The sequence below is a fragment of the Felis catus genome, chromosome B1 (genome assembly GCF_018350175.1).
Source record: "Felis catus isolate Fca126 chromosome B1, F.catus_Fca126_mat1.0, whole genome shotgun sequence".
Taxonomy (NCBI): Eukaryota; Metazoa; Chordata; class Mammalia; order Carnivora; family Felidae; genus Felis; species Felis catus.
The window spans coordinates 150,112,851-150,128,745 of NC_058371.1; the positions used below are offsets into that span (position 1 = coordinate 150,112,851).

The 15,895-nt window shown below is 40.5% G+C and overlaps 1 long non-coding RNA gene across 2 annotated transcripts in view; it reads right to left on the reverse strand.

Moving 5' to 3' along the window:
- Positions 1-11,866, reverse strand: part of LOC109499135 — a 61,427-nt gene extending 49,561 nt beyond the window's left edge. For both annotated transcript variants that reach the window (XR_002156289.2, XR_006597034.1), the window contains exons 1-3: positions 11,744-11,866; positions 2,708-2,894; positions 1,094-1,172 (exon numbers count right to left, since the gene is read on the reverse strand). This is a non-coding gene — a long non-coding RNA (uncharacterized LOC109499135). The remainder of the gene's footprint in view (positions 1-1,093; positions 1,173-2,707; positions 2,895-11,743) is intronic.
- Between the last annotated feature and the right edge of the window lie 4,029 nt (positions 11,867-15,895).

The following is a 15,895-nucleotide window of genomic DNA, read 5'->3' on the forward strand; positions in this document are numbered from 1 at the left end:
GGGAAAAGCGGTTCCAGCTTGTTGTTAAAACCATGTTTTGGTAGGTGACAGAATGGAGAGAATATGAAGGTAAAAGGTATCTTAAAGATAGGAGGTTCAGGGGACTAATACAAGGGGGAAAGGGCACCCCTTTAGGAGACTGGTTAGCCAAAGAGACTCCAACAGTTTCCTGGTTTTGCCAATGACTGCCCCTTCTATATAGAGGATAAAAGTTTGAAAATTGAAAGTTGCAGTAATTGGTTCCCTTGATAAGATTCTGTGGTTTCCAGTGTCATACTCCAAATTATCTTTATCCTCCCAAAACCAAGCCAAGCCAAACCAAACCAAACCAAGCCAAGCCAAACCAAACCAAACCAAGCCAAGCCAAGCCAAGGCAAGCCAAGGCAGCCAAGCCAAGCCAAACCAAACCAAGGCAAGCCAAGTCAAGCCAAGCCAAGCCAAGCCAAACCAAACCAAACCAAACCAAGGCAAGGCAAGGCAAGGCAAGGCAAGCCAAGCCAAGCCAAGCCAAACCAAACCAAACCAAACCAAGACAAGCCAAGGCAGCCAAGCCAAACCAAGCCAAGGCAAGCCAAGCCAAGCCAAGCCAAGCCAAACCAAACCAAACCAAGGCAAGCCAAGGCAGCCAAGCCAAGCCAAACCAAACCAAGACAAGCCAAGCCAAACCAAACCAAACCAAGGCAAGCCAAGCCAAGCCAAGCCAAACCAAACCAAACCAAGCCAAGGCAAGGCAAGGCAACCCAAGCCAAGCCAAACCAAGCCAAACCAAACCAAACCAAACCAAGCCAAGGCAAGGCAAGGCAACCCAAGCCAAACCAAACCAAACCAAGGCAAGCCAAGGCAAGCCAAGCCAAGCCAAGGCAAGCCAAGCCAAGCCAAGCCAAACCAAACCAAACCAAGGCAAGCCAAGGCAAGCCAAGCCAAGCCAAGGCAAGCCAAGGCAACCCAAGCCAAGCCAAGCCAAACCAAGCCAAGCCAAGCCAAACCAAACCAAACCAAACCAAGGCAAGGCAAGGCAAGCCAAGCCAAACCAAACCAAACCAAACCAAACCAGTATTCAGTCCATTGCAACTACCAATAACTCTATATTTACCTGTGTGTTCTTCCCTCTCCCATCTCCCATGTCATCTCCTGGAGTAATCAACATACTGATTTTGGTGATGTTCTTCTTGCTTAAAAAACAACAACAAAAACCATGTATATCTGTAGGACTAAATAATATATTTTCCTTTGCCTATTTTTAAACTTTATAAAAGGGCATGCATCAAACTTTACGGCATCTTCCCCAACTTGCTTTTTTCACTTGGCCTTATGTTGTTAACATTCATATATCATGTTGCCTGTAACAATATATTTTATTGCTGTGCAAATATCCCATGATTTTTTTATCTATCATGTTTGTCATTGGGAATTTGGGCTGCACGAACATTTTTACTATTATGAACTGTGCTGCTATGATCATCTTGTACATGTGTAGAAGTTTCTCTTGAGAACTGTCAGACAGGATAAGCAGATTATGCTGTGATAACAAATTAACCCCTAGACATAGATGGCCTAACACAACAAAGGTTGACTTTGGTGGGGGAGTCTCAGGGACTCAGGCTGACAGAGGCTACGTTATTATGCACCATTAGATGCATCTTCAAGACTGTGAGACCTCCTTTGCCCATTTGGGAAACAGGGACACTGTGGAGCTGTACTGGGCCTTTTGGTGCCTTTTCCCACAAGTGACAGATGACTTCTAGCCACACTTCCTCTACCTAAAGTAGCCATATGGCCAAACCTACTGCAGGAGAGGGAGGGTGAGAACTGCAGGAGAGCAGATGGAATGCAGTCACTTTGTCTCTGATACTTAGGAGGGAAGTTTCTGGATTGTAGGATTTACGAATGTTCAGTTTTACAAGACAATGCAAATTGTTTTCCAGAGTGTTGATGCAAATTTATACATTCAATAGCAGTGTAGAAGAGATGTAATTTATTTCTTTAAAGCATCTAACAAATATTTGCTCCCCAAAGTCCTTTTTTTGAGGCATGTTTTTGTGCTTTACCTTTATACTTCCAGGCAATGTGAATAGAGATATTCTTATGCATATTTTCCAGATAAATAAGTGATGGTTTAAATAAGTTATGTGGCAAATTTGTGTTGTTTTCTTTGGTTGTTGTTGTTTGTTTGTTTGTCTATTCTATCCTTCGTGTCTGGTAATAGCACCTGATCTTTCATTTCTTGGACCACGTTTTTCCACTGCATGTGGTGATGATGATTCTATCACTGTGTTTTGATCCCCTCCCCTCCCTCTTTCTTACTGCAGGAAGTATATAAGAAAGAAACTGCATGGTTCAGATTCTTTTGTCCCTTCGCCACAGTGAATGGTTCAGGGGTGGACCTATGATTCAAATTAGATAATCAGAGACTAATGTAAAATTTTGCTTTTGTATGTTCAGAGAGAGAAAAACTATCTTTTAATGAGACTGAGAGTTGTAAGGCCCATGTATACCTGGGGCTGCTGTTAGCTGTCTGCCCTAGCTACCTTGAACACACTATCTGCAGAATAAAGCCAATATAGAAAGTAAAGAGAGGCCAAATACAGGAGAGAGAGAGACATAGAGCCTTGGCAACATGGTTCGATCTCTTTGATTTAGATATGTCAGAAGACCAATCCCTGGACTTTTCAGTTATATGAGCTAAAATATTCCCTATTTTACTTACGTTCATTTCAGATGGATATCTGGGGGTCCTAATCAGCTACTTAGTGTCAGGGATAAGATTGGATTCTAGGGTCTTCAGTTTCTTGGTTGGACTCTGTTCCCACAAATCTTATTGTGACTCTCGGCTCTGCTCTGCTGGGCTAAATATTACCAGCTTCAGTTTCACATTGATTTCTGGAGGTAGAGACCTAAGAAAATTTCAGTAGAAGAGGAGGCTTTAAGATTTTGAGGAACCATTTGGAAGGGTACATCATGAGTAATGTGTCACAGCACAAATTAATATATTAGACAATTTTGTCATTGTTCCCAAGTCTAGAAATTGATTTTTGAGTTCCCTGGTCCATGGCACTATAAAAAGTTACACATCCATCACCTTACACAGGATGGTGAGATTTTATCTTTGTACCTACCTCAAAGTGACAAATAGTTAATTAGACACATAAAGCATTTTCTAACATAGACAGTTTTGAACTTGAAGTTTTGCTGCTAACAGGGAGAAGAATCCCAGAGAGTATGGGGGGTCTGAACACAAAATAAATCCAAAACTCTCTCCAATGTCTCAATAACTGCCAAGTCAGCTCTGAGGCTAATTAATCAAAACAAATTTACAATTAAGCCCACAAAGAAGCACTAATTACTATGCTTGGCAGGGGGAAAATGTGCTGAAAAGGGAAACCTGAAAGTGAGAATGGAGAATTGTCTTGTCATTGTCCTGTCAAGGGCAGTGCTTCAGGGCAATCCCACAGGGGGCACTGGACCTCCTTGTACAGGCAAGGATATCGCAGCAGCAAGAGAGCTGGAGATTCAGGCCCCTGCCTCCTGGCCAAATGCAGGGATCTTGTACCTGTCCTCCAGGGTAAGGCCGGCTGTCAGTTGAATGTTTGTATGCCCCTCCCTCCAATGCCCCTCATATATATAAATTTATTTATTTTGAGAGAGAGAGAGAGTGAGCAGGGAAGGAGGAGAGAGAGAGAGAGAGAGAGAGAGAGAGAGAGAGAGAGAGAGAGAGAGAATCCCAAGCCTCCCTCCCCGGAGAGATATATACCCCATTAGTTTTTCATTTGCCAGAATCATTGGTTTTAAAATATTTTCTCTTTCCTTTTATCTATCTGTCTATCTATCTATCTATCTATGTATCAAAAAATATATTTTGATTTATTTATTTTGAGAGACAGAGAGCAGGGGAAAGGCAGAGAGAGAGAGAGAGAGAGAGAGAGAGAGAGAGAGAGAGAGAGAATCCCAAGCAGGATCCATGCTGTCAGAGCAGAGCCTGATGCAGGGCTTGATCTCATGAAGTGTGAGATCATGACCTGAGCTGAAATCAGGAGCTGGATGTTTAACTGGTTGAGCCATCCAGGCATCCTGATCCCCTAATTTGTATATTGAAGCCAATCCCCAATGTGATGGTATTTGGAGGCAGGGCCTTTGGGAGATAATCAGATCATGAGGCTGGAACCCCATAACAGGATCAGGGCCATTATAGGAAGAGACAGGAGAGAATTTGCTTCTCTCTACTCTTCACCATGTGAAGACACAGCAAGAAGATGGTCATCTGTAATCAGGATCAGGATTCTCACCAGAACCCAACTGTGCTGAGACTCTCTGATCTCAGACTTCCAGCCTCCAGAACTGGGAGAAATACATGCTTGTTGTTTAAGTCACGCAGTCTATGGTATCTCTTTATAGCAGTCTGAACTAAGATAAGACACGTTCCTTCCAGAAAATCATCACCTTTTTAGAATCTGCCCCTTGGTCTACATGTGTATAATAGAATGAGGAATACAGAGGCTTAAGGTTTTGAGGGATCCATATCTTTCCCAATCATCTCTAGTGAATAGGGCTTATAGACCCCTCTTTCATTGGTTGTTGGCATTACTGACAGTCTCTGCCTAATTCTGCATACTGAGGCACATTGGTCTCACATGAAACTCAACTGCTTCAGTTTCCAGAATATGATGGACTTGAAGCAGGTGTAACTTAGCTAGCTTTGCTGCCATTGGTTTGGTATTGATATTTGATGATAGTGAACTATGACACTGGCCACTGTCCTTGGAGTTGTAGAATCTCTGTATTGATTTTCAGTCCTAGCCTCTTATTTTGGATTTTAGTTTCTTCTACTCTGTTTATTCTCTTTCCCCCCAAGCCTGTCTGGCTCTTAGAATATTGTTCCCAAACCTTGACTGTTATTGCTGGATGACAAATGCCTGTCTAATTCCTAATGTTGATCACTTAGTCCCTCAGTGCATATAGACTGACCTATTAAGTGCGATTTTCTGGCTAGAGTACCCCTCTTCCTTCTGGGGACATAGTTGTATTACATTATGCAGCTTCCTCTACTGGTAATTGGGCCCGTATGCCTGAGTTCTGGCTGATGGAATGTGAGGGGAAGTGATGGATGTCACTTCTGGACCTGGCTTCCTAAATCTCCCTGAAAATCCTTATAGGTTCTCTCTTTCTTTAATTGCTGGTTGGATGTAGAAGATTCAGTGGAGGATTCAGAGGCTCTGGAGGAAGTGGAAAAGCAACAAGGAAAGATCCCAGTGTCTGAATGGTTGTGCAGAGCCCAGCCGCATGCTGACCCACATCGGCCTAAGACACCGGGATATCGAAGTTGTTTGAGGACAGCAGTTGTTTGTCTCAATGAATGCATCTTACATTCATCCATTCAGGGAACAGATATCTACTGAATACCTACACAGTGCTAGCTAGGTTCTGTGTTAGATGCTGGGGTTTAATGGTGAAAAAATATATACGTTGGCTTCACGGCTCTTATAATCTAATGCTAATGCTAGTGGTGATGTGGGGCTTGTGGAAGGAGATAGAACCCAAGTAGCATGATCAACAATGTCAAGGAACTAATGTCTGTGGAATTTAATATGAGAAAATTGGGTAAGAAAGACTTTCTGAAGTTATGGAACTTGAATTGTTATTAAAATAGAGTAGTACATGAGTTAGTAAGTAGTTTATGTGAGTAAAAGGCTCTTTTGGGTCAAGGTAAAGTTAACTAGAAAATGTACTACAGTACAGGGAAAGAATCGAAAGCTTACTGATCCTTACTAGATCCTAACCAATGTGCCTGTGTTCTTGTTTAATTCTTCTTACATTATAAAGTAGATATTATCTCTCCTTTTTGTTGCAGACTGAGGCTCAAGGAACCTTGAGTTATATGACTGAGGTCACACAGCTGAGAAATGGTAGAACTGTCATTCTAATCTAAGCCTATTGGGCTCTTTCTGCACCATACTATTTGTTTGGGTCGGGGTTATTCTGTCACAGCATCATGGACGGGACACCAGCACCCTGCCCGTTAGCCCACGTGATAGGCTTCAGTCTTGGGAATGAAAGCAAGTGCAGAGTACCTCTCTCCCCGGAGAGATATACACTCCATTAGTTTTTCATTTGCCAGAAGCATCGGTTTTTTAATATTTTCTCTTTCCTTTTATCTCAGGGGAATATCAATCTGTACAGATTTATTATTAATTCCCTAGTAACATGCTTAGCTGCTCAAAATTTTTTACTGTTGCTTGTAAAAGAAGGCCTGCCTGTTCTTGAAATTTCAGGGACTTCGATCACTCTGGGATGAAATATCACCTTGAGAGACGTACGGAGAAAAGAGAAGTATAGAAAAAAGTAACTCCCTCCACCCCCCACCCCATCTGCCTTTTCTCTGAAACAAACATCAGCCACTTTTGGGAGGCTTTCTTTCCATTGGATTAACCCTATGCTGTTTTTCCATGGTCCTCTCCTTCCAAGGAATACTGAACTTATACTTAAAAAGGCATTTCCAGAGGAAATGAATCCTCCAGCAGAAGATTCTCTCTCTCTCTCTCTCTTTTTCCTCCCAACTTTTTTTCATGCTTCAAAGTCTAATTTTTTAATCAATTAATCTGGTAATTAGGGCATCTTTCATATGTGGATGCGACAAAGCATACTTTTGATTGTTAAGGTGAGTTATTGAAAACTTTACAATGAAAATTCAGGAGAGTTAACTTCTATACACATTCACATTTTTTTAAATCAAAAAAAAATTTATTTAACAAATATCAGTGAGAGGGACCCTGTGTGTCAGTGCTGAGCTGCTACTGGGGAAGTGACGTCTGCCCCCATGGAACTTATAGTCTAGTGGGAAACAAGAACAGTAAACAAAGAAACACACTGACTATTTTATAAAACCATATAAACTATAAACCATACATAAAGTATATAAACTATATTATCCATCAGTTAATTAAACTGTCTGAATTGGGTGGGATGTAAGCATGAAACAGTTTTGTTTTTCTGTAGTTAGTGCCTTCTGTGATATGTAATTATTCTCCTTTCCTGCTTGTTAGTGACTTCTAGAGAGGGATTCCATAACTTTCTAGCCACTTTAGGGTATAAAATACTTATTCCAGACTAATTTAGAAGTCAGCTCGTGGGGTGCCTGGCTGACTCGGTGGGTAAAGCCTGCAACTCTTAATCTCAGCATCATGATTTCAAGCCCCACATAGGGTGTGGAACCTACTTAAAAAAAATTTAAAAAATAAAAAAATAAAAGGAAGAAAAAAGACGTTAGCTCCCTTGTCTATCTTTCGTTTCCCTCTCCCAGCCCTGGCCTGATCCCTGGTAGGATGTGCCCTGGGAAGGCAGGTATGGTCTGCTTTTCCATTCCCGTTTTCCTGACTCAGTCTGTCAATTGGGACCCATCAGTGGTGTGTGGAGTTGGGAGAGTGCTGTGGGTGGAAAAGAATTACAGAAAAGGGGCAAAAGAGTTTTTAATCAGCTAGTGCCCTGTGTGGTGCTGTCTTGACTTCTGATTGTCACTGTGGCAGCTCACCTTCAGCAACCCCCTCCTTCCAGTGGTGCACCTGATAATTGCCTGATACTAGGACCCCTCATCTGTAAGGCTGCCCACTCTGTTGGGCAGGACACAGCCAGGCACCTCAATCTGGGCTGCCTTTTGTAGAGTCTACCCAAGGAAAACATACACATCCTTCCTCTTCTCTTGTAGGCATTGATTTTGGGTGGGGGGTGGGGAAGAAAACTAAAAGCCATCTTGGGGTCTTTGAAGAAGAAGAATAGACTCTTTTATTAATTAAAATAGACTCTTATTAATTAAAATTAATTTAATTTTATTAATTAAATAATAGAGAGCATTTAATGTAGCCTCATCAGTTGTTCAGGAAACAGACACGTTAGAATGTAGGCACTAAGAGCGCTGGATTTTGAATGAAATGAACCCCGGTCCTAGTCTTGCCCTGTAACTTGCAGATTTTGTGACTTCATGCCTGCTACTTCACTTTTGTGTTAACAACATCAAACTGAGTATTACATGCCAGATGTTCTACTGATTATTTCACCATTTTATATTTTTATCTAATTTTGGCTTAAATGACGATGTTAATGTTACCGAGTCGTTCGGTTCTTGTCTTAGATGCACCAAAGAGTTGGAGACCTGAGACCAGAATGGGGAGATAGAGTTTATTGAATAGATAAGTATAGTACACTTTCAAGAGTGAAAGCAGATCACTGCTGGAGCAAGAGTGGCAATGGCACTGGGAAGCTCTAGCTGCACCCTTTTAAGTGTGCTTTCTGATAAATTTGGCTTTGATTGACATTTTTGATTGATGGCTGGTGGTTACAAATCACTTTGGCTTCTGCGCATGAGCCTACCCATGATACATTCTGTTATACTTGTATTTATTTATGTATTGTATATTTATGAGTGTCAGTGAGCTTTTGTTGTGACCTTAAAGATACGTAAGGGAAAGTTGCACCTTTTGTGCACATGCTCAGCTCCTGGAAGTCCCTGGTGGCTTTTGAGCTGGCTCAGTGGCTAGGCCTTTCTTGTTCTGTTAGCCCTTGGAGGCCGCTTGGAAGGTATGGCTGTTAACCTCTGGGAGCTGGGGGTGTGGCTCCATGGGTGTCGCCAGCACCTGCTTTATCCCTCCTCCTTCATGCCTAACTAACTGCCTAACACTAACAGTCAGTTACAAATATCTCATTTCACCAATGAGAAATTTGGAGGCCAGAGAGGGTAACTAACTTACTTAAGAGGACACAGTAAGTGGTGGTAAATTTAATAATTTAAAAGTAAATTCGGTATTATAAATGGAGACAGTCTGAATCTAGCACTAGAAACCTAATCATTTCACAGTATCTGCCTCAGTTTTCTTACTAGGAAAAGTAAAGAAAATGCTGGTATTTGTATCATAAACCAGTGAGAATTTAAATGCAAGGCAATATGCATAAAATGTGTGGCACATGGAAAGCACTGGGAAATTTTAGCTGAAGTTATTTAAAATTATTTTTCATGTTGGCTGCTTTTAAATATGGAGCTACATTTAGCTCATCACTGCAGTTAAATAATTGCTTAAATGCCTTGGCTTGTCCTGCAATGATTTTATCATCATTTGGTGTTCTAAGCGTAATTTGCTACTTATAAAAACACTTATGGCACTTTATAATTATTAACACACCATTTATAGTAGCTGTAATATTTTTTTCCTTTTTAAAGTTGGTTGTTGTAGTTTGTATAACTCCAGTATTAATAATCCCTTGAGAACCTCAATGCCAAGGGCAACAAAATATTCTTGTACATGTATATGCAGAGTAATTAAAAATGTGCAAGCTCTTGTTCATACACATGTGGCAAATGTGTCATATGTGGACACACACACACAACATCGTTTCTGTTACATTAGTATTTGACAGTATAAGGCATAGCGTAGTGAGTTATTTATTTCTCTCATTCCTTTGCCAGAACTTGGAAAATAATCTTTCCTATTTTATGTTAATCTATAAAATTGACACATATATAATAAATTATAGTAGACATAGGCAAAGTCAACTTAAGTCAGAATGACTCCCAGGCCTCCTAGAATTGACTGTAAGGTGATGGAATAAACACATGTAATTAATGAGGGGAGGTAGGTCAGCGTGGGAGCAGAGACAAGGGAGATATCCGTCAGTAAGTGCTGGTAATTCTCATCGAAGCATTGACCAGGGGAAAAGGAGGCTCAGATCACACAGAATAACCTCTAACTCTTGTGGAAACAAATACAACAGGCAATCCAGTCTGATGCCACTAATTCACTGAAGCAGCTAATATCCTATTCATAATGTTCTTCCAGGTTGGTTTTCCAATACAGGAAGAATATAATAGTATTCTGGTGGGAATAACAGTTGTAGTTTATAATATAAATTAATGAATGGGTGTTCTGACTCCCTGAGTCCCATTCCTGAGAGATGGTTCTCTCTCTTTCTTTTTAGAGCTAACCAAGTTTGAGCCTGCAATCTTCATAGTCACTGGACCCTGGGCTTTGGTAAATGTACCAAATTTTTACCAAGTGGCATATGTCACTATGTGACAATATAGCCCAGCCTTCTGAGAAGAGATGCAGTTCTCACACCTGAGAGTGATTCAGATGAATCCCTGGGAGGGGACATTAATTCATCCTTTTATTCATTTATTTAATAAACATTTATTGAAAACCAATTATATACGAGATTTTCTAAGAAGCACTGGGCATATAGCAGGAATCTGCAAATTTTTCTGTGGAGGACAAGAATGCAGATAATTTAGGCTGGTGGGCAATGAGATTGCTTGTCACAGGGCTCCTTGGTGGCTTAGTTAGTTGAGCGTCTGACTCTTGATTTTGGCTCAGGTCATGGTTTCATGGTTCGTGGGTTCAAGCCCCACATCAGGCTTCAGGCTCCACACTGACAGTGTGGAGCCTCCCTGGGATTCTCTGTCTCCCTCTTTCTCTGTCTCTGTCTCTCTCTTTCTGTGTCAAAAAATAAATAAATAACCATTAAAAAAAAAAAGATTGCAGGTCACAATTCAACTCTGCCGTTGTGGCATCATAGCAGCCATGGATGGTACCTAAATAAGTGTAGCTTATAAATTTTATTTATGAATGCTGAAATTTGAATTTCATATAATTTTTAATTGCCATGAAGTATTGTTCGTTTGATTTTTTTCAACCATTTATTTTTTATTTTTTAATTTTTTAAATTTTTTTTTTCAACGTTTATTTATTTTTGGAACAGAGAGAGACAGAGCATGAATGGGGGAGGGGCAGAGAGAGAGGGAGACACAGAATTGGAAACAGGCTCCAGGCTCTGAGCCATCAGCCCAGAGCCTGACGCGGGGCTCGAACTCCTGGACCGCGAGATCATGACCTGGCTGAAGTCGGACGCTTAACCGACTGCGCCACCCAGGCGCCCCTTTTTTCAACCATTTAAAATGTAAAAACCTCTCTTAGCTGACAGGTCATACAAAACCAGAGAGCAGGCCAGGTTTGACCTCTTGGCTTTATTTTACCTTTGGTTTATAGCAATGGATAAAGCAGATATGATACTTGCCTTTTGGCACTTTCACTCTTGTGATATATCCCCTTCGATTACATTGTAGAAACTTACAATATGCGTGTGACAGGGGCAGGGCCATCCCCTTTCTACTCACAGGGCATGACCCTAACATTTGTGGGACCCAGAGCAAGAATACACATGAAGGCCCATATCTTGACCATAAGTCAAAATATTAAAAATTAAAAAAATTTTTTTTATTACTTTTGAGAGACAGAGACAGAGTGCAAGCAGGGGAGGGACAGAAAGAGAGGGAGACACAGAATCCAAAGCAGTCTCCAGGCTCTGAGCTGTCAGCACAGAGCCTGATGCAGGACTCGAACTCACAGACCGTGAGATCATGACCTGAGCCGAAGTCACCCACTCAACCAACTGAGCTACCCAGGTGCCCCATAAGTCAAAGTATTTAAAAGCTACACATCAAGCTGGCAAAGTGGTAAATAAAATGTATTCTATCATATTATCTGCTTTTAAGCTTCATTGATATATAACATTGTGTAAATTTAAGACATACAGTGTGATAATTTGATGTGTCTATATATTGCAGAATGTTTACACGCGTAATTGCATGTTAGTTAACACATCCGTCACCTCACATAATTGCCATTTTGTTGTTCTTGTTATGGTGAGAACATTTAAGATCTAATCTCTTAGCAACTTTCAAGTATACAAGTATACCACATTGTACCTTACATCCCCAGAACGTATTCCTCTTCAAACTGGAAGTTTGTAGCCTTTAACCAACATCTCCTCATTTTCCTCTCTCACCAGCCCCTGGCAACCTAGAAGTCCTGATTCTAATTGAGACTTCTCATACTCTTTGGAGTTCCACACCAGAATCCTGCAGCCTGAGAAGATACAGTCCCAAGCAATGACTTGCATCTGGCCCTGCCTTCCCTCTCCACTCCCAGCTCCATCTTCCATGGTGAGGGGCTTCAGGTACATTCCTATTGACATCTTAGCCTGTAAATCCAAACTCTGACCATATCCATGCAAGCATCTTCCCTTGGGTCTACTTGGGTAAGAGGCTGGGTATAGGCTCTGGAAATGGCTTAGGGACAGTGGGGTCCATGGAACATGGTATAGAAATGGGAAGGGATTTAGGCTCCATGTGCCATATCCTATTGGGAGAGCAATAGGATATGGCACAGGGAGGCTCAGGGAGGAGTTTTCTTAAGTGTAGAGTCCAGGAGAGGGACCTCATGGGACAATGAGGGGATGGTCCATGATGGAGGGCCTTCAGAGGCCCTTCTTCTTTATTTTTGTCTCATCTTTGATAAAGGTTCTCAGCTCCTTCCTACTTTGGACTTCTCATCCCTCTGGTCTTTCCTTTGTTTCCTGTTTGAAACACCATCCTTCTGTCTCCCTTTTCCTCCTGCCCAGACTTGGCTAGTCTTTTTGGAGGCACTCTGGATGTGACCAGAATCTTTCTCTGGTACTTGTTCTAAATGCTAATTTGAATCTCTTTTTCCACTTTAGTATGTTTGATGAGAAAAAGTAGCCCTTTGCTACAAGCAAGAGAAAGGGGGAGGGAAATATCTAGAACGCAATTAGATTAATACTTTGAGACATGGCCATGCTATATGTATTATGTTTCCAAAGGATTACCTATTCATTATTTTCCAGCATTAATATGAATTAATAGTTGCTTATTTGCAAATGCTGATAAACTGTAAAAGAAGATGCCAATTGAAGCAAAATGTAAAGGAACAAAACATCTATACATTGAACAATATAAAACACTGAGTGCTTTGAATGCATCAGGTACTATACATTGATTTATTCAATTATTTCAACTCTATGAGATAGATAATATATTAGTATCAATTTTACAGGTGAAGAAACTGAGGCACAGAGAAGCTGGGTAGTTTCCCTAAGGTCATACAGCTAGAAAGTGGCATAGCCAAGATTCAAACTCAGGCAGCTTGGCTGCATGTTTACTTTGGTGTTAAAAGTTATTAGTATGTGTGTAGATGGAGAGTGGTCAAGAGTTTAACTGTTCATCTGTAAAGATCAGCATTTTAGCCACATCTGCAGAATCAGAATTCAGTAAAATTCCTTAGCGGTCCCTCTGAGTTTTCTTAGAAACTATTCTTATAATAAGGTAGTGATAACTTTCCATGTTTTTCCCGTGGCTAGAATTTGTTCAGTTAGACCATGCTCGCCCTGTTTCTAGAACTTTCCATTTCCAATTGCTTTCCTTTCTCTGGGGGACTTACCCACTTTCCCTTACCACTTGTTCATAAGACTTACACATTGTGAAGATCTTTATATTCAAAGTCAAAGAAGCTGAGAGCTGCAAAAGCTTAGTTGTTCTTGTCAGTCTGCTTTTTTTTTTGAGACAGTTCTTCCAAACTTTTTAACACAATATAAACATATATCATAGATAAAAACATTAAAATTTTTTTTAACATTTACTCATTTTTGAGAGACAGAGACGGAGTGCAAGTGGGGGAGGGGCAGAGAGAGGGAGACAGAATCCAAAGCAGGCTCCAGGCTTTGAGGTGTCAGTGCAGAGCTCAGCATGGGGCTTGAACACACAAACTGTGAGTTCATGACCTGAGCTGAAGTTGGATGCTCAACCTACTGAGCCATACAGGTGCCCCTAAACAGAAACATTTTTTAAACAAACAATAGGAGGTTTGTCTATCTGTAGGGAAATTTGGAATGGAACAACTGTTTGAAAGTTGTTGTTGTTGTTGTTTGTTTGGTTTTAAGTAAGCTCCATGCCCAGTGTGGGGCTTGAACTCATGACCAGGGGATCAAGAGTCACATGGTCTGCTGACTGAGCCAATCAGGCACCCCTGGAAGTCATTTTCATGTGAGTGTGATTATCTGAGATATCACTCTTCTTTAAGGTTGTCCGTAGAAGGAATGGATCATTGAGTTTTGTCAAAGTCTAGATGATTATCCATGTACTTTGTTTTTTAAGTAAATAATTTACCCAGATTTCTCACCAGTTTTCAACTAAATCAGATATAAAACAGTGATTGCTCATAAAAAATTTCAAAATATGCTAAAGGAATGGGATCCTACCCTATTACTTGCTACTGACTTAGAGATTGTAGACATTGGACTTCATTTAAACATGAACTCCTATGTGCCAAATAAGCATTTTTTCACAAATGGGTTATAAAATAATGCATTTATTGAAATTTATGTGTAACTATAGGCTAATATCTCATAGAAAGTCTGCTTTTGAAATGTGAATTATTTGGCTTAAAACATCAGCCAGCACACATAGAGTTGTGATATTGATGACACAATCATACCTCAAGAACAGTAGGAATTTTATATGTGTCAGTGACAGATCACAAAACTTTTTTGGGTTTCTCAGTATTTCAACAGCATTAATAGGATGCACCATAATACTCTCCTTTTGGATATTTTTTTAATATTCAGTTTTAAGATGCTATTGATTATAAGATGCACCATCAATGTAAAAAGAGTTTGTCAGAGAAACAAAAAACATTTCAGCATATCAAATATGCATATCAAAGGTGGGATTATATCCAGATTTTAGAAACATTACAGTGTGAAGAAATCTACATCTCAGAATTGGAGCAGTGTGGCAATTCCTACAAAAAAATGTAATAAGAATAATTGAACTGGTTAAACAATCCCCTTGACCCCATTTCTCCATTTTAATAATAATATTAATGATATAGATAGCTTCAATTTAGAGCTTTCTATTTTCCAGACATTGCTAACACCTACCATGGATGATCATATTTAATCCTCACATTAAGTATTTCATGTGGGTACCATCATTATCCCTGTTTTGAAGACGCAGACACTGTTTTCAGGTTTAGAGTGCTTACCTTTAACATACATACATACTGGCCAAATACCCCTTTCCCAGATTTTACCCCAATTCATATCCATCATTACCCTACTAGTAAGATATAGAAAGAGAAAAGATGGGACTTTTTGATAACTGTTTGTGGGTAGCTAATTTTGGAAGAGGAGACAATAAAAGACAAATTTTATGGCAACAAATTTTAGGTTCAGTTTAGACTCCACACAAGGGTAGCTTTTTATCTCGAAGTATGGATTTGTGATTTAGTCACATGTATAAGAGTGAATGTAAGGCTTACCTTTTTGAGAAATATAAGGTCTTGGTATTGGTTATTAGTCTTTCATTGTAAATTTTGCACTGTGGGGGAGAAAGAGAGTATGGGATTTCCCAAAGCTGGGAGACTTCTGTACTTCACTTGTATCTTAGTTTGATTTCCTCCAAAAGCAGACCCCAAGATGAGCATCTGGGTGTAAATGTATTATTTGGGGAGAAAATCTTAGGAAATATGGTGAGGGAGTAGGGAAGTGAGACAGAAGAGAGAGGGAAGCCAATCAAGACTGTGTTAATGAGCTGGCTACTGTTTTGGGGAACCAAGTTTTAATCCTGCAGGGAACTTTCTAAGATACTGTTAAGGCCATACCTAGAACTGGGGCTCCTGGGTGGCTCAGTAGTCAGTTGAGTGCCCGACTCTTGATTGGGTTCAGGTCATGAGGTCAGTGTTGTGGGATCAAGCCCCCTCTTGGGGGTCTGTGCTGAACATGGAGTCTGCTTAAGATTCTCTCCCTCTGTCCCTCTGCCCCTCTCCCCACCTCACATATGCTCTCTCTCTAAAATAACAATAAAAAAAGAACATATGTAGAATTGTACACTGAACAGAAGGCAGCTAGTATAATTATTTGAGATATGCTGTCCTTCATTGGTTGAGAATTGCTTCTAGCATGCTGTCACTTCCAGCTCCTGGCTGAGAATGCTCTGGTGGCCATAGAAAGCCAGAGACACAGAACTTGAGGTAGGGCCCATAGTCATTGGTATATAGGAATT